The 25,570-nt window shown below is 50.7% G+C and overlaps 1 long non-coding RNA gene across 1 annotated transcript; it reads left to right on the forward strand.

Moving 5' to 3' along the window:
* Positions 1-1,326: 1,326 nt before the first annotated feature.
* On the forward strand, positions 1,327-20,609 carry LOC131497512 (uncharacterized). The gene is made up of 3 exons (XR_009254994.1): positions 1,327-1,963; positions 4,863-4,986; positions 19,584-20,609. It is a non-coding gene; the product is annotated as an uncharacterized LOC131497512 (long non-coding RNA).
* Positions 20,610-25,570: the final 4,961 nt, after the last annotated feature.

Below are 25,570 nucleotides of genomic sequence, written 5' to 3' on the forward strand. Positions count from 1 at the left end.
ATATTTACTTCTCAGAGTTGTTGCAAGATGATGTGTTCACAATGCCTAGCACATAGCATAGGAGCTTCAAGAACATCCATTCTCTCTGGCTTGCTTCAGCCCAGGGGCCAGGCTTTGCCCTTTGGGGAGAGATGAGATCATTCTTGAAAAGAATGTTGAATGGGTCAAATGGGATCTTGGGCAACTCCCTTAACTTCCCTGGTTCCAGTCTATTCCCTTTTATTATTATTATTACTTTTTAAGATTTTATTTTTAAGTAATCTTTACACCCAGTGTGGAACTTGAACTCACAAGCCTGAGATTAAGAGTCATATGCTCTACTGACTTAGCCAGCCAGGCACCCCCGGTCTATGAGGAAAGTGGGAAAGGGATTCTCAAATTCCAGCTGGCATGTTCTGCAGACTTTCCTAGATGTGAGAGAGCATTGCAAACCACGAATGCTGAGGGTCACATGTCAGCTTAGCTGTCCAAACCAGTTGAGTCTTTCCACCCCTGAGCCCCACCTGGATTTCTAGTATGGTGAGAGGCAGTGGCCTTTGGCATCTCCCAAAACGCAGAATCCTTCCTCCACTATTTGCTTACTTTGTGACCTTGAAAAGTCTCTGAGCCACAGTTTTCTCACCTCAGAAGGACAATGACAGCTGCTTTGCAGAGTTGCTGGGAGAGTTGAATAGCGAGTGCTACATAAATGTTTACTAATTCACCAGAAATATAGGTAGATTAAAACAGACATATGTCGGGGCACCTGGGTGGCTCAGTCGGTTGAGCGTCCGACTTCAGCTCAGGTCATGATCTCACGGTCCGTGGGTTCGAGCCCCGTGTCGGGCTCTGTGCTGACAGCTCAGAGCCTGGAGCCTGCTTCAGATTCTGTGTCTCCCTCTCTCTCTCTGACCCTCCCCAGTTCATGCTCTGTCTCTCTCTGTCTCAAAAATAAATAAACATTAAAAAAATAAATAAATAAAACAGACATATGTCAATAGATAGACGCATCATAGATACAGAGAGAGCAGCTAGGTCAAGCCCTTCCCTTCCTATACCTCCCACTCTTCTGAAAACTTCTTGGCCAACGTCTGCCCCTCCCAGTTCTGGCCCCCACTTCCTCTGGCCACACCCATGAATTCAAGGTTTGGGGGCTATGAAAGATGGTTCTTCTTCACAAAGAGGTTGAAGATATTGAAAGAGAAGGTCCCAGCTCAAACCATCCATCCAGCTGTCATCACTGGAGACCCTTCCTTTGTGGAAGCATCTTTTAAGACATTTACGTGCCAAAACTCCTATTTCTGTTCTTCCAACGGCCCGGAAGGGGTGGTAGGAATAGATATTAGTCACTCGATTTCACCAAGGGGAACTGGAAAGATGTGGAAAGTGCTGGGGTTTCCCCTTCCAAGCCCCGGTCAGCCTGGAGCCGCAAGGCGACATCATAATAATCACCGCCATTTAATGGATAGTGCCTAAGTGCCAAGGACTCCCACAGGTTATCCAGTGTCAGCGATCCCTTCCCAGCCAGCCAGAGAGCTCTTTAAGTTCACGGACAGGCTCCCATGTCCTGACTTCTCCCCATACTCCCTGCAGTGTACTGCCTCAGGATCCCCACTTGGAAACCCAAGAGGCATCCCCAACTACCATGCCCAACGCCGAACTTCTGGATCTCCCCAAACCTTCTCCTCGCATGCTTTTTCTCGTGGCAGAAGTGGCAACCCCATCCTTCCCGTAAGTCCGTCCAAAACTCTGATATTATCATTCCTCTTCCCCTTGCCTCATTTGCTGTATCGAATCCACCCGATCTACCTTCAAGCAGATCTGGGGTCTGCCTACTTCTCACCACCTCTGCCGTTGCCCCCTGACCTGCGCCCCATTCTCTCCTGCCTGGGTCACTGTGATTGCCTCCCGACCGGTGGCCCGGCTCCTGCCCCGTGAAGTCTGTCTCCCCACCCAGCAACCAGAGTGATCCTAGGAGAAGCAGGTGAGGTCATATCACTCCTCTGCTCAGAACCCTGCAATGGCTCCCACTGACTCAGAGTAAAAGCCAGTCTGCACAGTGGCCTGCGAGGCCCCGGCATCATCTGGCCCCCAGATCCCCCACCTTCGTGCCCTCACCGACCTCACCTGTCCCCTCTCCCCCTCCCCCTCCTGCTCCCGCCACACTGGCCTCCGCCACACGTCAGACCCATGCCACCTTAGCGCCTCCGCTGTTCCCTTAATCTAGTACACTTCCTCAGAAACGGCCAGGGCTCCCTTCCTCACTTCCTCCGGTTTTATCTCAAACGTCGCCTTGTCGGTGGGGTCTTGCCTCACCCCCCTCTTGAACCCAGCAACACCCCCTACACACCCCATCTGTCTTCCCCCATTTCTTTTCTCCTGCGGGACTTCCCATTTCCCCATCGATTCCCTAGCTTAGTTGTTTATCTGTTCACCACCTCTTTCCGCCTTTGGAACATGAACCGAGTGAGGCCTGGGATCGTTGTCTGTTTTGTCCACTGCTGTGTCCACAGAGCCTAGAGCAGTGGCTGGCAGGTGCTCAGAAAGTACCTGAATAAAGAGCAGATCCTCAAGGACAATTTTTGAAAGAATAAATAAATGGAGGGTGGGGGCACCTGGGGGGTTCAGCCGGGCAAGCGTCCGAATCTTGATTTTAGCTCAGGTCATGATCACATGGTTCATGGGATTGAGCCCCGAGTGGGGCTCAGCGCTGACCGCACGGAGCCTGCTTGGATTCTCTCTCTCTCCCTCTCTCTCTACCCCTCCCCTGCTTGTACTCTTCTCTCAAGATAAATAAATAAAATGTTATACATAAATAAATAAATGGAGGGTGAATAACAACTAATATACTACCCGCTAGCTATGTGGCCTGAAAGGGGTCACCTCCCCTCTCTGAATCTAGGACCAGACACAGGCTCATCCTCAAGGGTATAGTTGTCGTAGACCATTCTCCAGTGGCTTGGAGTTCTAGCTTCAGTGGTTCTGTTGCTTGCCATGGTGAAGCCTTGGGCAAGTCACTTAACTTCTCTAAAACACAGCATCCCTTTGAAAGAGGGTTAATCAAAATAAATATCCTAAGGTACCGTTATGCGGCTTCCATGAGCTTAGGGACCAGGCCATTACTTGGCACATAGTAGGTCTTCCCAGAGAAGAAGGCGCCTCATCCTGCAGACTCCAAAAGTCTTCCTCCCCTGGTCACAGGACATCTGTGCATCCAAGGCCCTTGGCCGCGGGATTTTCCAGAACCTGGATCCAGACCTGTTAGGGTTGCCAGTATTTTTCCACAGTGGAAAACCGACCTCTCCGAGTTCTGCCCCTGACAGACATGGAAAGCTGCGAAGGGCTCCCAGGGTAGCCCTGTGCACTGAGAGATGCTGTCAGGAAAGGAGGAAACTCGGAGGACACCTCACCTTGTGTGACCACAGATGTTCAGCAATGCCCTCATCACTCACACCCTTGATTACAGAAATCACTCGTTGTAACTGGAAATGCCTTGGAGATAAGTTTGTCCAGAGGCTGCAAACGGGCAGCTGAGTGCTGGATGGGACTCAGCGACCAGATTGTTCTGTGGGGCCTGCACCACATGTTGAAAACAACAAAATCCCGGGGCACCTGGGTGGCTCAGTCAGTTGAGCATCTGACTTCGGCTCAGGTCGTGATCTCGAGGTACGTGAGTTCAAGCCCTGCGTCAGGCTCTGTGCTGACAGCTCAGAGCCTGGAGCCTGCTTCGGATTCTGTGTCTCCCTCTCTCTCTGCCCCTCCCCCAGTTGCATTTGTCTCTCTCTCTCGTAAAAACAAATAAACATCAAAGGCAAAAAAAGAAAACAAAATCTGAACAGCTGTGAGCGGTTGAGGAGAGTCAAGGTCCACAGACCCCACCACTCCGTACTGCCTCACACCCGGCCGGATTTGCACATTTGCTCTGCTGGCCTGGACCCCTGAGGAGAAGGCCATCAGTGCACTTCACAGGTGAGACTCCACAACTCCGAAAATCATCTCAACCTCTTGCTACTGGGATCGTTTTGGATTCCTCTCTAGCCAGCAGTCAAGAGCACAGTCATCTGTATCCTCCAACACCATGGAGTCACCTCCAGGCCCCTCCTCTTTGCTTCTTGACCTGCCCCCCTCCCCTAGTTTTCATTCCCACCTCCTGATCCTATCTAGTTCCAAGAGGAGGGGAGCCAAGCTGGCTGTTCTGTCTACCAGGACATCCTTCTGCAGCCTGCCACACTGGCACCTGCTTAAGGTCCTCGGTCCTGTGTCACCTCCTTTGAGAATATTTCCCTGACTGTTGCCCATTCCTGTCCTGATCCCCAACCAGCCTAATCTGGCCATACTGTCGGTATGGATTCCTCTCAGGGCCTCTTTCCCTCTAGATTGCATTGACTTCTTTTTACCTTTATTTATTTTTTTAAATGTTTATTTGTTTTTGAGAAAGAGAGAGAGACAGTGAGTGTTAGTGGGGAGGGGCAGAGAGGAGACAGAGGATCCAAAGTGGGCTGTGCACTGGCAGCAGAGAACCTGATACGGGCTTGAACTTACAAATCCTGCGATCAAGACCTGAGCCAAAGTCGGACACTTAACAGACTGAGTCACCCAGGCACCCTGCACTCATTTCTTTTTAGATCTGCTCTCCCCACTGGACCATGAGCTCCTAGAGGACAGGGATTGTAAATTACTTAGCTTTGTGTACTTAGCGCTTGGCTGATGTGAATATTCAATAATATTCAATAAATGGGTCCTGAAACTGTAATAAGGGAAGGAAGGAAGGAAGGAAGGAAGGAAGGAAGGAAGGAAGGAAGGAAGGAGGAAGGGAGTGGAGGAAGGAAGGAAGAGATTCATTAACTAATTTGCTCTCCACCTTCCGCACATCTGCGTGCCAGGGCTCTGCCGCTTGTGAGCACCTGCCCCCATCTGCTGAGAGTGTGTCGACCACACGTAAGAGGATCCCTGGGGGACACCTGGCTGGCTCAGTCAGTACAGCATGCAACTCTTGATCTAAGCCTCGTGAGTTTGAGCCCCATGTTGTGTGTCAAACCTACTTTAAAAAAAAAAAAACTTATAAAAATTAAAAACAAAAGAACCCCAACAACAACGATCAAAGAGGAACCATGACCCTGGGCCAGCCGTACATGACAATCATCCCACCCCACCCCTGACCACTGTGTCACACCCAGCTTCTGCTCCTTCTGGTTTTTTTTTCTGTAAATTTTATGATTTAACAAATATGCCAAAAAAAAAAAGACTAATAATCAGTGTACATTTGGGTGAATTTTCAAAGTGAACACATCCAAGACTTACAAGGAGCACCCAGATAAAGAAAGAAAATGCAGGGGTTGCCTGGATGGCTCAGTCGGTTAAACGTCCGGCTCTTGATTTCGGCTCAGGTCATCATCTCATGGTTATGGGACTGAGTCCCACATCGGGACTCTGTGCTGACAGTGCAGAGCCTGCTTGGGATCCTCTCTCTTCCCCTGTCTCTTCTCCTCCTCTGCTCTGTCTCTCAAAATAAAAAAAGAAACTTAAAAAAAAAAAGAAAATGAAAATAGCCCCCCTTCTAGTCACTACTCTCCCCAAGGGTGACCATTATTCTGGTTCTTATCACCATTAGTTTTCCTGCTTTTTTTTTTTCTTTTTTTTAAATTTTCCTGCCTTTGGGGCACCTGGGTGGCTCAGTCAGTGAAGCACCTGACTTCGGCTCAGGCCATGATCTCACCGTTCGTGAGTTCAAGCCCCACATCAGGCTCTGTGCTGACAGCTCAGAGCCTGCAGCCTGCTTTGGTTTCTGTCTCCCTCTCTCTCTGCCCCTCTCCTGCTCATGCTCTGTCTCTCTGTCTCTCTATCTCTTTGTCTCTCTCTCTCAAAAATGAACATTAAGAATTTTTTTTAAAAAATGTCCTGCCTTTTAATTTATATAAATATGATAATATAATACATGCCCTTTGAACCTGACTTCTTTTCCTTAATGCTGCATTCCCGAGATTTATTCATGTTGTGGCTTATGCATCCTCACTGCTATATAAAATTTCATGATATAACGTGCCACAGTTTATTTATTCATTTATTCATTCATTTATTATGCTGTTGGTGGACTTTGGGGTTGTTTCCAGGTTTGGGTCTTTCAGGCTAGTGCTTTCGCGAGCATTCCTGGTCCACATCGTGGAGAGCGTGTGCACACCTCTGTCTGGGAAAAGCTGAGTCGTAGGCGAGGCGTGTACTCTATTTTAGCAGCGACTTGCCACCTTCCAAAGTAGCTGTGGCAGTTTCCACCCCCACCAGCGGGGTATGAGAGTTCTAGTTGCTTCACATTCTCACCGATGCTTGGCATTATCTGTCTTCCCACATCTAGATAAATCCGGTGGGCGGATTCTTTTGTTTTGACCACATGTTCCGTCTCACTGGCGGTCTGCTCCAGCTCCCTCAGTTTGGGGAGGATTCCGGAGAACCGGCTTCTCTGGTCCTCGACTCTCTCCCTGCAGTTTTGATCTATAGCTTGTGTCCACCCCTGCAGATCTGTAACGGGCCTCTCAGCTGGGTTGGAGGACTCCCTTCTATGAGGAGCACCCCACCCTCGGATGACAGTATCCCATCGAGTGTGGACCACCAGTAATGGGAAGGGGAAGGAAAGGCATGGGGAAGGTCTTCTTCAAAGGCCACACAGACCTTCTCATGACCACAGCTTCCTCAGCTGCCACCTGTGGACCTTTTCCAGGCGTTATCACTCTCAAAACATTGCATAGGGATCAAAAATAATCAAACAGCGCCTGGCTGGCTCAGTCGGTAGAGCATGCGACTCTTGATCTCGGGGTCACAAGTTTAAGCCCCACATTTACATAAGCTTACTTAAAAAAATTAGAGGGGCACCTGGGTGGCTCAGTCGGTTAAGCCTCTGACTTTGGCTCAGGTGATGACTTCACAGTTCGTGGGTTCAAGCCCTGCGTTGGGCTCTGTGCTGACAGCTCAGCGCCTGGAGCCTGCTTGGGATTCTGTGTCTCCCTCTCTCTGTCCCTACCTTGCTTGTGCTCCCTTTCTATTTCTCTCAAAAACATAAATAAATAAATATACATTTATAAAATAGATATGAGAGCTAAAAATGTAAAACTCTTAGAAGAAAACGTGGGGTAAAGATTCATGACCTTGGACTTGTCATTGGTTAGATGTGACTATGAAAGCACAATCAAACGAAACAGTAGATAACCTGGACATCATCACAATCAAAAACTTTTGTTTTTCAAAGGACACTATCATGAGAGAAAAAAAAAATGACCCACAAATGGGAGAAAACATCTGCAAATCATTTATCAGTTATCAGGCTTGTATCTAGAATACATAAAGAACTCTTGCAACTCAATAATAAAAAGACAAATAACCCAGTTAAAAATGGGAAGTAGGATCTAAATAGACATGTCTCCAAGGAGCTATACGAACGGCCAAGAAGCACATCAAAAGATGTTGGAGACCATTAGCCATCAGGGGAATGCAAATCAAAACCACAATGAGATATTCCTTCACACCCACCAGGATGGCTGTAATGGAAAAGACAGATAATAAGTGTTGGTAAAGATTTGAAGAAATTGGAGCCCTCGTCTACTTCTAGTGGGAATGTAAAATGGTGCAGCCACTTTAGGAAACAAAGTGGGTGTTCTTCAAAAAGTGAAACACTGGATCACCGTTTGATCCAGCAATCCCATTTCTAGGTATATACACTCAAGAGAAATGAAACCATAGGGCCATCCAGATACTTGTACATGGCCATTCATAACAGCATTATTCATTATAGCCGAAAGGTAGAAACAACTCAAATGTCCATCAACTGATGAATGGATAAGCAAAATATGGTATATCCACACAGTGGAATATCATTTGTCCTTATGAAATACTGAAACATGCCATCACATGGATGCACCTTGCAAACATTATACTTAAGTGAAAGAAACCAGTCACAAAAGAACACATGTGCTTCCATTTATATGAAACGTCCAGAATTGGCAAACTTACAGAGACGGAAAATAGAACAGTGGTTACCTAGGGCCGTGGGAGATGGCAGGATTGACAGTGACAGCTAATGGGTACTAAAAACCATTTGGGGGATGATAAAAATGTTCTAAAAGTGTGGCGACATCCGCACAACTCTGAATACACTAAAAACCGCCAAATTGCATACTTGAATGTGTTGAGTTTTATGGCATGTGAATAAAGCTGTTATAACGAAAATAATTACAAAGTGAGCGTGCCTGGGTGGCTCAGTTTGGTTAAGCGTCCAACTTCGGCTCAGGTCATGATCTCACAGCTCATGGGTTCAAGCCCCAAGTCGGTGCTGACGGCTCAGAGCCTGGAGCCTGCTTCTGATTCTGTGTCTCCCTCCCTCTCTCTGCCCCTCCCCGACTCGAGCTCTGTCTCTCTCTCTCTCTCTCTCTCTCTCTCTCTCAAAAATAAACATTAAAATTTTTTTCTTAAGTGATTGAAATTTTCACTGTCATCCCTTAAGAAAATGCTAAAAGGGAATGTGTCGGCTACATGGTACCCCCGCCCCGGCCCCCTCAAAAAATATGTCCACCTCCTAAGCCCCAGAACCCATGAATGTGACCTGATTTGGAGAAAGGGTCTTTGCAGTTGTAATTTTAAGCATCTAAAGAGCAGATCATTTTGGATTACCCAGGTGGGCCCTAAATCCAATGACAAGTGTCCTTATAAGAGATACACACAGAGGAGAGGGAGAAGAGAAGGCCATGTGGAGACAACATCTTGATTTCAGACTTCCTGGCCTCCAGAACTGTGAGCGCATGAATTTTGATCGTCGTAAGCCATTAAGTCTGTGGTGATTTGGTGCAGCCCTAGGAAACCAGCACGGAGAATAAATGATAACCCAGCAACACTTTTTTTTTTTAATGTTTATTTATTTATTTTGAGAGGGAGAGAGAGAGCAGGGGAGGGGCAGAGAGACGGAGAGAGAGAATCCCAAGCAGGCTCCACACTGTCAGCACAGAGCCCGACGTGGGGCTCAATCTCACGAACTGTGAGATTGTGACCTGAGCCGACACCAAGAGTCGGAAGCTTAACGGACTGAGCCACCCAGGCGCCCCTGCAGCAACACTTTTAAAAGTCCACTTCCCCCAGTGTCTCTCCTTCTCTCTCGCTGTGTCTCTGTGCCTCTGTCCTCCTGTTCTTGCGTGGGGGACAGCTGCTGTCAGTCTCCTCCTCCCTCCTCCCAACTTCAGCGCTGCCCTCGGACATCCAGCTGGGGTCACAGCTGTTCTGCCTGCCCCGAAAGCCCGGGAACAACATGCCCTGAGCTGAGCTTTCCTTAAGTGGTGGAAGGAGGAGGAGGATGTGACTGCCCATCTTGCCTTTCCCTGTCCAGACCTTTCCAGGGAATAGCCACATCGTCCTCCCAGCTGCCCTGTGATCTCTCCCTTTCCCTCTTTCCCAACGTCGTCCTCATCACTATTTGCTCTCTGAAACACCCCTGGATCTAGCCCACTTCTCTCCATCCCTTTGCCTCTCCTTTGGGCTCAGGCCCCCGGCATCTCCCTGGGGACCACTGCCCCGTGTCTGGTGTCCTGTCCCCCCCGCCCCCATCATCTGTCTCGGTCCGCTCCGGCTGCCGTGACAAAATATGATGGACTGGGTAGCTTCTAAACAGAAATGTACTTCTCACACTTCTGGGGCACTGGCGGATTCTGCGTCTAGTGAGGCCTTCGTCCCGGTTCACGGAGGACCGTATTCTCACTGCGTCCTCAGTGGTGAAAGAGGCAAAGGCTGTCTGGGGTCTCTTCTCTAAGGGCGCTGATCCCACAGCCCTGGACCAAATCACCTCCGTAAGGCCCCGCCTCCTGATACCATCACCTCCTGGGGGTTAGGATTTCACCACATGAATTTGGGGGGTGGGGACGCAAACGCTGGGTGGGTAGCACCATCCTTCACGCTTCGGCCACGGAGAGCGGCCAACGGTGCCAGTCTGAGCATGTGTCACGCTCTGCTCTAAGCCTGTGTCCAAAGTCTTCAGCATGGCTTCAGAGGGCCTCCTCCTCCATCCTCCCGGCCTCCTCAGGGCCACACTCCTCTCTCTCTCTCCGTGCTCCTGCACTGGCTGCTTCCTTTTCCTGCAGCCCTCTCCCACCCCACCCCCACTCCCCAGCCTTGGGCCCCTGTAAGCACTTCCTCAGAGGAACCTTGTCTAACCGTCTAGGTCAGGGTGAGCTGCTCCTGCTCTGTGTCCCCACAGCACTGCTGTTCATCTCCACGGTCACCTATTATACACTCTGTATTTATTTATTTACTTACTTATATCATTTAATTTTTAAAAAGGTTTTTTATTTTATTTATTTACGTTTTTTAACGTTTATTTATTTTTGAGACAGAGAGAGACAGAGCATGAACGGGGGAGGGTCAGAGAGAGAGGGAGACACAGAATCTGAAACAGGCTCCAGGCTCTGAGCGGTCAGCACAGAGCCTGACGCGGGGCTCGAACTCACGGACCGTGAGATCATGACCTGAACCGAAGTCGGACGCTTAACCGACTGAGCCACCCAGGCGCCCCTAAAAAGGTTTTTTAATGTTTATTCAGAGAGAGAGAGAGGGAGGGAGGGAGGGAGGGAGGGAGGGAGTGGGGGAGGGGCAGAGCAAGAGAGGGAGACACAGAATCCGAAGCAGGCTCCAGGCTTTGAGCCGTCAGCACGGAGTCCAACACAGGGCTTGAACTCATGAACCGCGAGATCATGTCCTGAGCCAAAGTCAGAGGCTTAACTGACTGAGCTACCCAGTCACCCCTAGTTATTTATTTTCAAATATTTATTTATTGTTGAGAGAGAGCGGGGCAAATATTTATTTATTTATTTATTATTTATTTATTTATTGTTGAGAGAGAGCGGGGCAGAAGCAGAGGGAGGGGGACCGAGGATCCGAAGCGGGCTCTGTGCTGACAGCAGACTGCCCAATGCGGTGCTTGAACTCACGAACCGTGAGATCATGACCTGAGCTGAAGTCAGATGCTTAACTGACAGAGCCACCGAGGTGCCCCTATCATACACTACGTGGAGTGGCTGGGACTATATGGGAGCAGCTTTATGGGTCATTCTTGTTAATCACCGGACTTCTGCCCAGCACTGGAATGTACCAGGCAGTCAACAGATACTGCTAACTTCGTCATTTAATGAATTGGGGCACCTAGGCATGGGATTGTTGACTCATTTCCCACATTTAGAAGGGAAATATGGAACAAGAGAAGATAAGGTTAACTTTGATGGGATCATAATATGAGCTAACATTTGTTAAGAATCTTTGGGGCACCTGTGTGGCTCAGTCAAAAATGTCCTAAGTGAAGTGCCTAACTCTTGATTTCGATTCAGGTCAAGATCCCAGGATAGTGAGATCGAGCCCTGTGTCAGGCTCCATCCACACTGGATGTGGAGCCTGCTTGAGATTCTCATTCTGTCTCCTTCTTTCTCTCTCTGTCCCTCCCCTACTCACTCTCTCTCTAAAAAAAAAAAAAAAGATGGGGCATCTAAATGGCTCAGTCGGTTAAGTACCCGACGCTTGATTTCTGCTCAGGTCACAATCTCATGGTTCATGAGTTCGATTCCCCGCATCGGGCTCTGCACTGACAGTGTGGAGCCTGCTTGGGATCCTCTCTCCCTCCTCTCTCTGTCCCTTCCCTGCTCAAGCTCTCTCTGTCTCTCTCTCTCAAGATAATTAAATAAACTTAAAACTTAAAAACAAAATAAAGTAAAAAGAATCTTATAAGCTTTAGGGGCATTTAAACACATTTACTCATTCTACAAACATTTGAGCACCTGCTATGGGTCAGCCACTGAGAACACGCATGTGGATCAAACGGTGCCGGTCCTCAAAAAGCTTATAACCTAAGGACAGAATTCTGTTGAGTCCTATCGTAACCTGCTGAAACGAGTATTGTTAATCTGAGTTGATTAGGACATTTTTGTTCCAGGTGACACAGGACCCAAGTCAAATAGGCTTGAGCAATAGAGGAAATGTACTGGTTATGTGACCAAAAGTCCAAGATGGGTAGATCTGGCTTCAGGCATGGCTGGATCCTGAGGTAGTGATGTCTCCCAGGCCCCCTGTCTCTCGGCTCTTCCCTCCTTGAGGCTGGCACCATGGAGCTGCCCCAGCAGCCCTGGGTCTCCACTCCCAGTCTCCATATAGCTGCAGGTTCACTCTCTAGAGCTCTGAGGCCAGTGGGAGAGCAGAAACCTCTTTTCCGGACGCTCTTGCAGAAGCCCAGCCATTCACACTAGGATCAGCTCAGGTCACTGGTCTGTTCCCGAGCTTCTCATTCCACCAGAGGAGGGCAATGTCACAGGGGTGGAGGCTCCTACCAACTGCTCCAGGCCCCATCCTAAGGTACCACCTAAATGAGGTATGGGTCCTTCCTCGACCTCACAGACTTGCGAGCCGGGGAGGGATACACCTTCCAAGTGAAGATCAAGGGTGTTGCTGTAAGAAGGGGGTGGGGAAGCCGGAGGGAGAGAGAGATGTACAACAATTGCTCACCAGTCTCTCTGCAGCAGAGGTAGACACAAGGCACACAGAGGGGTGAGGTGACGCCCGAGGCCACACTCTTGGTACCTGGCAGAGCCACAGCTCGAAATCCAGTCTGCTTGGTTTCAAGGAGCTCTTTCTACAAAGGCGTCCTGCCCCAGGGATAGGCTTAGACACGGGAAGGAGCCCAGAGTCCCTACTCGGAGGCCTTTCTTTTAAATCATAAGGCGGTAAGGCTGTTCTTTCCACAGACGGGGCTTTGGTCACGGCTCTGTAAAAGGAAACGCTGTGCTTTTTGCCCTGGGAGTCTTCCTCTAGCTTTGTTCTTGTAAGTAAAATTCCTCTCCCTTCCAGTCCTTCCAGCCCTTGGCTGGGATTTTCGGCCCTAGACTGAGTTGCTGCTTTATAGATGAGGTCAATTCGGTGGCAGCTGGGGTCCAGAATGCCTTGCAGAGCAATGCCATGACCAGCCCAGTGTTCAGTGCAAGTGGTCAGGACAGGCCCGGAAGCTGCTGGCCTCCCTCCTGGGCTCCCTCCTCTGCCTGCACTGCTGTCCCTCCTATAGGCTGGAAGGCAGACGGAGCAGACAGGAAAAGCACAAGACAGTCTGGTGACCAAGCACAAATCAGGATCCTGTCTGGGCCAATGTCCCTGTGCTTAGGGCAGCCGGGCCTGCTCCGTGGGGCCCCACCGGCCCTCCATCACACCCTGAGAATGAACAGTCTCCTCCCCACACAGTGTCTGTTCAGCTTCCACGTGCTGAATTAACATCCACCACATTTGGTATGGGGGGGGGGGTTCTTTTAGAGTTCTTTGACCTGATTTTAATGTGTGCCTGGGGGTCGGGTCCCCACACACAACACCAAGCAATTCGGACAAGGTGTGCCTAGAGATGACATCAGATTCCACAGCTTAAGGACTCAGTCTGCCACGACGGCTCCCCTCCCCCCTTCAGACACCTGTCACAAGCCCCAGGCACCTGCACTATAGACTCATTTGCTAGAGTGACTCACAGAACTCAGGGAAACACTCAGTTTCATTTACAAGTTTATTAAAGGATGGTGACAAAGGCTACTGGATAAAGAGATACATGGGGCAACGTCCTGAACAAAGGAGCTTCTGTCCTTGTGGAGCGTGGGGCCCAGTTACTGCACATGAAAGCTTCCTGGTTCCCCAAGCTTTCTGAAAAGAAAGAAGAGGACCAACACGCTGTCCCTTTGGGGTTTATGGAGGCTTCATTATGTAGTCATGATTGACGAAGCAATTGGCCATTGGCTGATTCAACCTCTGATTGCCAGTTTTGGCAATTGCCAAAATGATAACTACCATTTTCGTATAGTTCAAAATATTAAAAAATGTCTCCCAAGGCTTCTTCTTTGATTTATGTGTTATTTAGAAGTGTGTTGTCTCATCTCCAAATACTTTGGAATTTTCCAGCTATCTTCCTGGTATCGATTTCTACTTTAATTCCATTGAGGCCTGAGGGCATGACTTTAGAGGAACAGACTATATCCTGGACATCGTTCATGTTACTTTGAAGGGACTCTGGGTTCTGTAATATTCTCAAAATGTGTTGAATTTTTGTTTTATTAGGCCATTACCTTCAAACTCTGCTCTTGGATGGCAGCCCAAATCTCAGCTCAGTTTGGGGTTTGTTTATTTGTTTACATTTTCCCCCAGCTGAAGTTGCTTCCGTGCATATGTGGTTTGGGGATCAGCCAGAGGTTTGAGCCACGGTTATACACAGGATCTGGGGGTCTCCCCCTTTGCACCTCTTCTTTCTGGGGTTGCCCCCTCTGCTTCCCAGTGGCCAGGGTTGATCTGAATTTGTCCTCTGTTTCTTTAGGCCGGAGAGACAGGTTTTCAATCTGTGCTGTGCTAAGTGCGTCCTGCTCTCGAGATCAAAGCCATAAAAAATGGGTAACTTCCTCCCTGTCATTCCCTTCTTCCAGTGTCTACTTGGTTTAATTCATTCTCCAGTACTTTGAGGGTGCGTGTGTGTTGTCTAGAGTTGTTTTCTGTGGGAGGATCAGCTCGGGAAGATCTCACTTTATTCTACTGGAAGAAAACGCTCCAGACCATAGAGAGGCAACATCCCCAGCTCCCGGCCACCCAGCTAGCAAATTGAAGAACTGGTATTCAAACCCAGGCCTCACCAGCTCCAGCCCCTGCCTGTATTTTGTACTCTTCTGATCTGTCCTCCTTCCCCTAGCCACCAGCCCAGAATCCCAGAACTTCTTACTGTTCAAGCGACGATGCTGGGGCCTTCCAGAGTCTCTGACCTGCCCTTCGCACAAACTCTATCTAAATGAAGAAGAGGATTTTGTTTATTGTCTCTTCGTATGTTTGTTTATTTGTCTGCACATTTTCTGCATCGGCTTTGAAGTAAGGGGGTTGGCCCCAGTGGGATGCTCTGTGATGTATTTTCTGGAGAGAGTGCAACAGGTGCCTGGGCTCAGGGTACTACTGAGAAGGCACTGCTGACCTCCCTGGTCGGGCTCTTGTCATCTCAGCCTGAGCGGCACAGAGCCTAGAGATGGGTGAGTGGGTCCATGTTTGTGGGAAAAGGCAGCCAAATCCCGGAAGGAGTTAGCTCTTACCTGAGATGCGGAGCAGGACCGGGAGGTCAGGCCAGCCCCCCAAGCTCTGCTCCCTGAAACAGTGGTATTTTCACTCAGGTGGAAGGCCCATTCCCCTCACAGGCTGAGCCTTGTGAGCGAAGGGGGTGGGGGTGGTGGGGACAGGCGTCCAGGAGCCCATGAGGAGGGGGCCATGAGCACCGCCACAATAGAAGAGGGATGAGGAGGAGGTTTGTTTCTGTTCTGTTCTTCTCCAGTGGGCTGGAACGGTGTCTGGAAGGAAGGCAGAGAGAGGCGGGGAAGTCACTGAAGGAAGGAGGGTAGGGACAGAGAGAGGGTGGCAGTGGGGGCTGGGGAGGCAGGAAGAAAGCAAGTGGCTGTTGCAGGGATGACAGGGATGGGGGGGGGCGGCCCTCAGTTCTGCTCTGGGCCTGGCTGCGGGCCAGCAGGCAGCTCAGCGGCTGCTGGCCCGTCCTGGGGAGCTGGGGCTGCCTTGCGACAGGAAGAGAAAGCAGGGCAGGGTGCTGCGGTGGGAGGGTGAGTCTCTGCCCACCCACCCCTGCCTGGCCAAGGAAAACGCCCGTGCAGTGAGCGCTGGCCATGTTACGCCCTTTTACCCATCTGACTTATTTACCTGAAAAAACCTCTCTGCCCAGACAGCCTTAAGGATCACGAAGCTCAGAGACGGTAAACGAGCCGGGGGTCACCCAGCTTGTAGGCAGCAGGGCTGGGAAGCTCCTTGCCCTGCACCAGCTGCCTCTACTATCCCAAGGTGTGGCTTGGCCAGGGGTGGGGAGGAGTGGGGACAACAGGCCAAGGGCTCCTGAGCCTTGTTCCTCTGCCCACGTCTGGCCGGCTCTTCATCTCTCATCATTTATTCATTCCTTTGTCCTTTCACTCATTCGTGAGCATCCCAGGCTGTGTACTGGACCCCGGGAGACTGCATCGAACAGGCTAGATACAGTCCTTTCCTTCCAAAGCTCACAGGCTAGTGGGAGTCTCTAAGGAGATTCAGAGTGATCTGGAGTAAATTTTAAGTCCCGTACCCCTGCTCCCATCCCCCTCCCCCCCCACACACACCCATGCCTGTATCGGCACACACACAGAGTCCACCTGTTCAAGTGTGATGAAAAACCTAACACACACTAGCCCTTAGCCTGGGCCAAGCTTCTCTCCCAGGCCACCCAGCCATGACCGGGCCCTGTGAGCAGGATTTCTCAGATTCCGGCCCCATTGGTAATGGCAGGTGCTGTGTTCACCGTGCCCCTCAGGGATTTCTGGGCTCCTCAGCTGAGCCTCAGGCTCTTGGGTGCTGCTCGAGCCCGGTGTGGGAGACCCATCCGCGTTCACGATGCCAGGTCTTAGCGCCGCCACAAAGCCGCTCGGAGGCCGCATCTCAGCAGAGTGGCCAGGAGGTCCTTGGATGGGGCCTGGCCCCAACTCTCCGCTTAGAACTCATTTTCTCCTGTGAGCTTCCAGAGTTCCTCACGCAGCCACACTCTGCCCCGTCCATCATCCCTCCTCCCCTCGGGCCTGAGTTTCTGTGGTCACTCAGGCTCAGGCTGGAAATGCTACTGTCCTTGACCAGCTCCGATTCAGACAATGTAGGTAGGGAGCCCCCAGACAGCCAGAGATGAGGCCAAGGCTCTGTTCCTCACGTTGATCCCTTTTCAATGGCAGACCCCGGGAAAAGCATGAAGAGCCGTGAGAGGATTCAGAGTTTCCAGGCTGGGGGTGATCCAGGGTTCAGCGTTTGGGGAGAGGTAAGAGGAAGAGAGAGACACAGCGATTGTGTGCCAGGCACTGTGCTACAGGAGCTCCTCAAACACTTTCTCGGCCCTGATGGGGGCTCTGTGTTGGGACTCTCTTTGTATTGTACGGGGTAGGAAATGGAGACTCAGAGAGGTTAAGTAACTTGTTCAAGGACACACAGCTAGTAAGTAGCAGATCTGGGACTCCTCCACATTACAGCAAGCCGTCAGGGGGTGCCTTTCTCCTTAGTGCTGGGGAGGCTTTGGAAGAGAAGCACAGCACCTTGAGGCCACAATCAGACCAGGACCCCACGGCACAGGCGACTCCAAACCAGTTATCGGGACACGTGAAATGTCCTCTCACTGAACCATGTCATCCAAGCCACAGGGATGCTGGACCAGAGCCAGGGGAGGAGAAAGAAAGCTACAGAGATGGTTTGGGAAATGAAATGTTCTGCTGGGTGCCGGGGGCCTCTGGGGCTGCCCACATGATGGGAGGCCCGATTCCTCACTGTCCATTCAGCCCCACCATGGCTGCACTAAGGCTGGGTTATAAATAGCTGGGAATATAAATATTGGGCAGGGAGAGCAGAGTCTAGCCGGCTCCCGGGCTGAGAAACGTGGAGTTGGGGGTGAGAGGACAGTGGCTGGTCTGGAACTAGACCTGAGGTTTTCTGGAAAGATCCATCTCCTCTAGCGACAGCAGCTGTGAGAGAGATCCAGATCCTGAGCTGCCCCGGGGTAGAGACCTCCACAGGACCCTGAGATTCACACACACCCTGGTCTGGGTATCCGGGGGTGCCCAAGTCCATCCTAGACGACCAGGGACCCTTCACCAGGGTCCAGATGCTCTGAGGTCTCCGCCGATGGGGAGGAAACTCACATGCACTGAGCACCTACCAGATGTCAGGCGCTGGGCACATGATGGTGCCATCACTGAAATAAGCCCATTAAAAGCAAAGCCTTCTTGAGTAGCTGCTACCTCAGGAAGCCCTAAGCACCTTATGTATGATGATATTGTTGTGTTATGATTGTTAATGTCAGTAACCCAATGACGCAATAACAGTAACATAAGAACACAATGACACACAGTAACGGTAACTACCGTATCACTATAATTTCTTGAACGCCTTCCATGCTTCAGGCTCAGGCTTGGGCTTCACAGATCATCATCATCATTGTTGTCATGGTCCCCATCATCATCATCGTCGTCGTCATCATCAGGCTGACACTTGCTGTGTACCTATAGCTGCTGTGTTCGGTGTTTATTAAAGACTTATTTGTCTAGTTTAACCTGACCGTATACCTACCTTGTGAGGTTGGTGGTTTTTTTTTTTTTTAAACCTTTATTTATTTTTGAGACAGAGAGAGACAGAGCATGAACGGGGGAGGGTCAGAGAGAGGGAGGCACAGAATCTGAAACAGGCTCCAGGCTCTGAGCTGTCAGCACAGAGCCCGACGCGGGGCTCAAACCCACACACCGCGAGATCACGACCTGAGCTGAAGTCGGACGCTTAACCGACGGAGCCACCCAGGCGCCCCCCCCCTTTTTTTTTTAATGTCTAGTGTATGTGTGTTAACTCCCCTGTCTTGAACTTGAAGAGATACGTGTGAAGATGTACTTGGCTGGTCATGAGATGGGAAAACAGTGGGATTCCTTGAGGTAGGCATCCTTACCGCCATTTTGCAGAAGAGGAAACTGAGGCACACAGCGATGAAATAGCTTGCCTAAAGTCACCTGGCTAGCAAGCGGCAGGTGAGATTTGAATTCAGGTCTCTCGCTCCAAAGCCTTAACTCCTCCCAGAGCACATCTCTGTCCAAGGGAGCTGACGCGGAGAAATGCCTGTTGGGCAAATGAATGAATGAATGAATGAACGAACACGAATGAGTGAATGAATGAACACGAATGAATGCATGAGTGAACGTGTGTCTGCCGGAGTCGGTGGGTAGAATTTCCAAGCCCTGACTGGGTAAGCAGGTTGTTCAAGGTCACAGCGCCAGACAGCAGCAGAGAGGGTGAAGAGTCCCGGCTCTGGTCTCTCGGTGCGGGCTCCCCTTCCAAACCTTCTTGATGCTTGGAGCAGAAGCAGCCTCTTTTTGGCAACCGTTTTGCCCTTACTGGCGTCTGGGATAATGGTAGATTCCAATTTCCAGGCCAACTCCTTTCCCACCCTCCAGGGAGCCTGGCGGAGGCCCAGGGCTGGGCCCTGCCCCTCCCCACGCAAGCAGTCAAGGCTAACAGAGAGTCATTTTTCTTAGCTCCCCCTTTTCTCAGGCGGTTCTTCCAGCTGCAGGGCTGGGAGTTCCTGCTGGCTGCAGAGGTGTCCCCTGGGGCCTCAAGACTGGCTGGGCAGCCCCCCCAAACCTTCCGGGGGTCGGCCACCGGAGGTCTGTGCAGTGGTGTAGGGACGGCTTCCAGGTCTCACTCTGCTTCCTGGGCGCTGCCTCCCTGAGCCTGCTGCACACCTTCTGCAGCTCACTCTTGCCTGGAAGGAGGGGGCAGGGAAGGAGCCAGGGCCTCCTGCCAGACTCCCTGAAGGGTGGGAAATGAGTCGGCAAGGAAACTAGAATTTGCTGTTAATCCAAGCACGAGTAAGGGCGAGCTGGTTGCCAAGAAGAAGCTGCTGCTGCTCCCAGCAGCATGAAGGTTTGGGAGGGGAGCCCGCACCGAGAGACCAGAGCCGGGACTCCTCACCCTCTCTGCTGCCTGCCTCTCACTTCCTCCCCTGCTCCCTTGCCGTCTCCTCACCATCTACCCCTTCTTTCTTGCAGGCGAGCTCCTGCCCCAGCTCTTCTGTCCGATCTCAGGCTTCCTCCCCCGTGACCACGACCGTGTGACCATGACGGCTCTGCTCTGTGGCAGCTGACCTTTCTGACCACTATCTAACACCCCCTCTGTCTTCCTCTGGTCTCGCTGACATATTCTCTCCAGCCCTTCCCACTCACCCTTCCAACACCCTCCACTCACTCTCCCAGACCACGCTTTCAACTCTCCGTCCTTCCCACCCTCCCCCAGCTGCCCTTTCTCTCCCAGGACTTAACCAGGACGCCCAAGACTGCATTCAGCGAACACTCTTCTGAGTCCTGGACCAATAAAAGCCCTGACCTCCCAACACTTCCTCAGATGCCAGATGTCACAGCCCGATGTCATCCTCTTTCTCCCCAGGCATCCCCGTCCCCCTGGTTGCTAAGGCAGAAGTGTCCGATGCATTCAGATGCCCCCCACGGCTTCCCAGCCTCCCTCCCAAGACCTTCTAACCTGTCTCTGGAGCCTCTCCTACCACTTAAATGGCCCTCTCCCAGAGCAGCCCCACCCCTCCTCAGTTCCGGCCCTAATTTCCTCTCACCAGACCCTTTCTCCACCGAGTGGCCCGAGTGACGGCTTTAAACACAAATTGGATCAAGACACCACCTGCTCGAAACCCTGCACAGCTCCTCATGACTCTCTGGTGCAGTGCACATCCCTTACTTAGCCCGTGGACTCACGACGGAGCCCTCCTCTGCCCCTCCGTCTCCCACCCCTTCCAACTCTCCCCTATCTAGTCTGTCTTCCAGGTTTTCAAAATAGTTTCATTGAAGTGTAATTTATAGGTAATAAAACTCACTCATCCTAGGTGTGGAGCTTGATGGATGTGGATAATTGTGTACAGTTATAGGCACATGGCGGTTGCCCTAAAGGTCCCCTGAGTCCCTTTGCAGTCACTCTCCTAGCCCCAGGCAGCCACTGATTTGCCTTATGTCACTATCGCTTTGTCTTTTCCATAATTTTATATAAATGAAATTACTGTTTGTAATCTCTCATGTTTGACTTACTATACTCAGCATAATGTGTAACAGATTTATATATATTGTTGCATGTGTTAATATTTCATTCTTTTTATCGCTGAGCAGTAGTCCTTCATGCCAATGTGCTACAACTGGTTTATCCATTCATCTGTCGGCGGACAGTGACATTACCATGTTTGTTTCTTATTTTCTTTATTTTTTTTTTAACGTTTATTTATTTTTGAGACAGAGAGAGACAGAGCATGAATGGGGGAGGGGCAGAGAGAGAGGGAGACAGAATCAGAAGCAGCCTCCAGGCTCTGAGCCATCAGCGCAGAGCCCAACGCGGGGCTCGAACTCACAGACCGCGAGATCGTGACCCGGGCTGAAGTCGGGCACTTAACCGACTGAGCCACCCAGGCGCCCCTGTTTCTTATTTTCTTGAAATTTTTTAGTGTTTATTTATGTTTGAGAGAGAGAGGGAGGAGTCGAGAGAGGGGAAGACACAGAATCCGAAGCAGGCTCCAGGCTCTGAGCTGTCAGCACAGAGCCCGACGTGGGGCATGAACTCATGAACCATGAAATCATGACCTGAGCCAAAGTCGAGAATCAGACGCTTCACCGACTGAGCCACCCAGGTGCCCCTGCATTATCATTTTTGGCTAATATGCATAATGGTGCCATGAACATCACTGTACTAGTCTTTGTGCAGACATACGTGCTAATTTTTCTTGGGTAAATACCTAGACGTGAAATGATTGGGCCATATGGTGCATGTGTGTTTAATTTTATAGGGCACTGTCATATTGTTTCCAAAGTGGCTGGAGTATTTTGCATCCCCACCAACAGCACACGAATGCTGTTCCTCCGCATCCTCTCTGACATTTGATATTGTCACTTCTTTTACACATTAGCCATTCTCGTGGGTGTGCAATGGCATATCACCTCCCGATGACTACTCATGTTCACTGCCTTCTCATGTGCATATTGGCTGTTCATCCCTCTTCTTTGGGGAGTGCCTGTTAAACTCCTTTGCCCATTTCTAAACAAGATTTTATTTTTTAAGTAATCTCTGTGTCTAATGTGGGGCTCGAACCTACAACCCTAAGCTCAAGAGTCACACACACTCTACTGACTGAGCCAGCCAGGTGCCCCTTTCCCATTTTTTATTGGATTCTTGCTCTGGCACCTCTTTCTTTTCCTCTTCTTCCTTTTTTTTTTTTTTGGTTTCCTTTCTTTAAGCCCTAACCGATCTGTATATCCACAGCTCTTTGTCAGATATGTTTTGCAAATATTCCTTCCAGTCTGTCACCTTAAGTGGCTTTTAAACCACAGATTAGGGGCGCCTGGGTAGCTCAGTCGGTTGAGCGGCCGACTTCGGCTCAGGGCATGATCTCGCGGTCCGTGAGTTCGAGCCCCGCGTCGGGCTCTGTGCTGACATCTCAGAGCCTGGAGCCCGTTTCAGATTCTGTGTCTCCCTCTCTCTGACCCTCCCCTGTTTGTGCTCTGTCTCAAAAATAAATAAAACGTTAAGAAAAAAAATTAAAAAAAAATAAACCGCAGATTATGATCCATCAATGAGTCATGAAATCAATTTAGTGGTTCAGGACTAATGTATATTTTTTGGATAAAGTAGAATAGAATCGTCACTTACGGAAGGCATTGCACACAGGAAGGCAAAGCATTGCTTCACACGCTTTCAGCTGTATGTGTGCATACTTGCACGAGTGTGTGTGTGTGTGTGTGTGTGTGTAACACGGCATCATGAAGTGAAATGTATTCCTTCTTGTCGTCATAAATTTCGAAAGCCTCTGCTCTAGCCCCATAGGTGCTCAAACTGCGTATGTTTAATGACCAAAGGAGCAAACGAATGGACTGGGCATGGCTTGGGAAAGCAGATGGGACAGTCTGGGGCTTGGGATTTCTCAGATTCATAGCATTTCCAGTGCCTGCAGTGGCAGCTGCAGGAAAGGGCTGGAACACTTTTCGTGGCCTCCTTTCAGTTGAGACTCCCAGCTGGCAGATGCTCTCAGTCAGGTCGCTGTTTCCCCAAGTGTACATCTGATGCAAAAAATCCCTGGGATTTCTCCGTGTGGAGAACTGTGAGGGAAGGCTGGGAAGCGCTAGGTCAAGGAAAGGTAAATGCAAATTTATTGCAGGACTTCTCAGAGCCTTTAATATGCTAAGGGATGTTCTGAGTCTCCATGAGGGAGAGCTGGCATCACTTTCTGAGTTTATCTGAATACAAAATCTTCCCTCAGTCGTGATGGCCAAAAGGTAGAAATAACTCAAATGTCCATCAACGGATGAACACACAATCAAAATGTGGCACATCCACACAATGGGTTATTATTCAGCCATAAAAAGGAATGACACATTCATCCACATGGCTCAGCTTTGCAAACACTATGCTGTGGGGAAGCCGGACACAAAAACAGCACACATTTCACGAATCTACGTATATGAAATGCCCAGAATAGGCAAATCTATAGGGACAGACAGTAGAACCACGGTTGCCTAGGGCTAAGAGAGATAGGGAATTAGAGCCGAAGGGCTCAGCCTTCCTTCTAGACATGGTGAAAATGTTCCAGAATCAGTTGTGATGGTCACACAACTCTCTGAACACACTAAAAGCCATTGAATTGTTCAGCGCACTTTACGCGTGTGGATGGTACGATATAGAAGTGTTACCTCAATAAAGCTATTACCACAAACAAAGCACAAAAGTCTTTCCTCGAGTTGCTTTTTGAAAAACTAGTGTTCTAAGGAACTTACTTGGGAAACAAAGATCTAAGCCAGGCCCACTGGGTCCCCCTGGTGGACTGGAGGACAAAGTTCACTTGCGATTCTTCAACTTTTCCCCACTTGAGGAAGTCAATGTGATTTTCTTTGCCGAGAGAGCCAGGGTCAGAGTGATGCCCTGCACAGTTATGTTCCCTCCTAGTGGCACAGGGACAGAGTCAGGGCTGGGTAAGTGTGCAGCACAGGCCCTGGGGTGCTCGGTTACCAGCTTTGCTTGGGAGCCAGCTGTCAGTGCTGGGCTGGTCCCATGGGCACCCTCTGTCCTGGCAGGGGAGCCAGCCCAAAATAGCACAGGCTGGGACACCAGTTGGGAAAGCAGATGGGACAGTCTGGGGCTTGGGAAGGAGCAGATAAGGGTTTCACTCCCAGTTCTGCCGCCTTCCTGTGCGACCTTGGGTGCGGCATTCTGTCTGGGCTTCCGCTTTCCCACTCTGGGAAAGGAGAAATCAAGTTCTGCTCTTCTCCCCCAACAAGACTTCTGGAAGAATCCAGGCTGAAGACTGTTAAGGCTGCAAGGGACTTGGACGCTTGAATCTGCTGTCTACTCTCCCCGCCAGGCCGACCTGTTAGAAGCGTCCCGGTGCCAAGGGGCTCACCGCCTCCCATTTCATTGCTCAATAGCTCTGGCTGTGGCTGGCAGAGCCCTTCCTCATATTGGACTGACTTCTGCCAGCTCCTTCCGCTAGCCTTCGTTCTCTCCCGAGGGCATCGTGGAATGTGACTAATGCCTCTGCTACCTTGCCCTGCAGAGCCCGCCTCATTGGGCCCTCTGACCTCCCCGGGTGCCAGGAGGCCACTCCCCACCCAGAGCAAGCTTGCACATCCCTGCCTGACACGGGTCCGATATCCCACACCATTGGATCCCCAGCCTCCCAGCCTGCCCCTCACCTCCCTGGCCTGGGCCATCTGTCCCAGCCTCCGGTCACTTGTCAGACCTGCTGCTGAGTGACCCCTTCGGCTGCTCCGCTTCCCAGATGCAACTTCTCCTGGCTGCTCGTGAACCCTCTTCTGACCTCTACAAGAACCCCTTCAGCACCCAGCTGGCCCCCAGAGGCCCCTTCCCACCCCACTGAGCCCGGGGCTGGGTGTTCGGCCTCTGCGGAAGGAGTCGGACACACTGGACAGCCCACTGGGTCTTTGGAGATGGTGACTGTGCCCGTCTGTGAAGCCCAAGTCCATCTGTCTCTTCCAAAGTGGCCACCCTCTCCAGGAGCGCGGCCACCTTGAGCTGACCGCACGCCTCCAGCACAGCCTGATCAGGTCGGCTTGACCACGGCAGGGCCAGGCAGAGCAGAGGAGTACTGCCTGCCTCTCCTTCTAGAAGCCACTTTCTGTTAGCGTCCAGAAGAAGTCTAAGGTCACAGGGAAGTCCCTTGGCATCTAGGAATGCCATCCTCCTTGTTTGCCTCCTTCTATGCCCTCACTGGGCGTGAAGGGCCATCAGAGGAAGCCCCCAGGATGATGCTCCCTCCCTTGCTGTGTGTCCTCCCCTCGATCCCTAACCCCTGGGTCTTCATTTCTCTCTGGGATGAGAAGTTGGGCTCTACCACTGGCAAGCCTGACTCTTCAGGGCAGCTGGTCCCCAGGCCATCCTCACCCCTGCATCGGATGCCCTGCTGCATTGGGGGTCCCAGCCCACCACGGTCCCTTGCGTGGCCGACCGGAAGCAGCCCCGTCCCGCACACGGCTGTCGTCTCAGTGAGTCACTGCACCACGACGTGTTTATTAGGATGGTGGGGGCTCATTTTGCCAACTTTGGAACCACGGGAGCCGGCTAAGTTTAGAACAAGCCTCGAGCGTGAGGACGCCGTGTTCCTTCTCCTTCTGGCAAAACACGAGACTTGAGCTATTCTTTTTATCTTTATTCTCCCAGACAAGTCCTAAGCTTTATTTACCACTACATCTGTCTTCTCCCAACACAAACTCCTCTGTAATTAAGGGGGAATACACCCCCAATCAGCCTAAGGTTGAAAAACACCAGCTCATTGGAATGTTTCAAGGACTATAACAAAGGCTCTGAAAAATAGGAAGCTTTCCTACTTAAAGCAGATGTACTTAATCTAGTTCCTGTGGATGGGCTCCACGAGATGCAGGAACCCCCCAAATTCTTATGTGAATGTGCTTTTACCTGGGCAAAGAGTCCATAGCTTTTCTCAGATTCGCAGAGGGGTTCATGGCTCCTGCTCAAAATT

Source organism: Neofelis nebulosa, chromosome 16 (genome assembly GCF_028018385.1).
Source record: "Neofelis nebulosa isolate mNeoNeb1 chromosome 16, mNeoNeb1.pri, whole genome shotgun sequence".
Taxonomy (NCBI): Eukaryota; Metazoa; Chordata; class Mammalia; order Carnivora; family Felidae; genus Neofelis; species Neofelis nebulosa.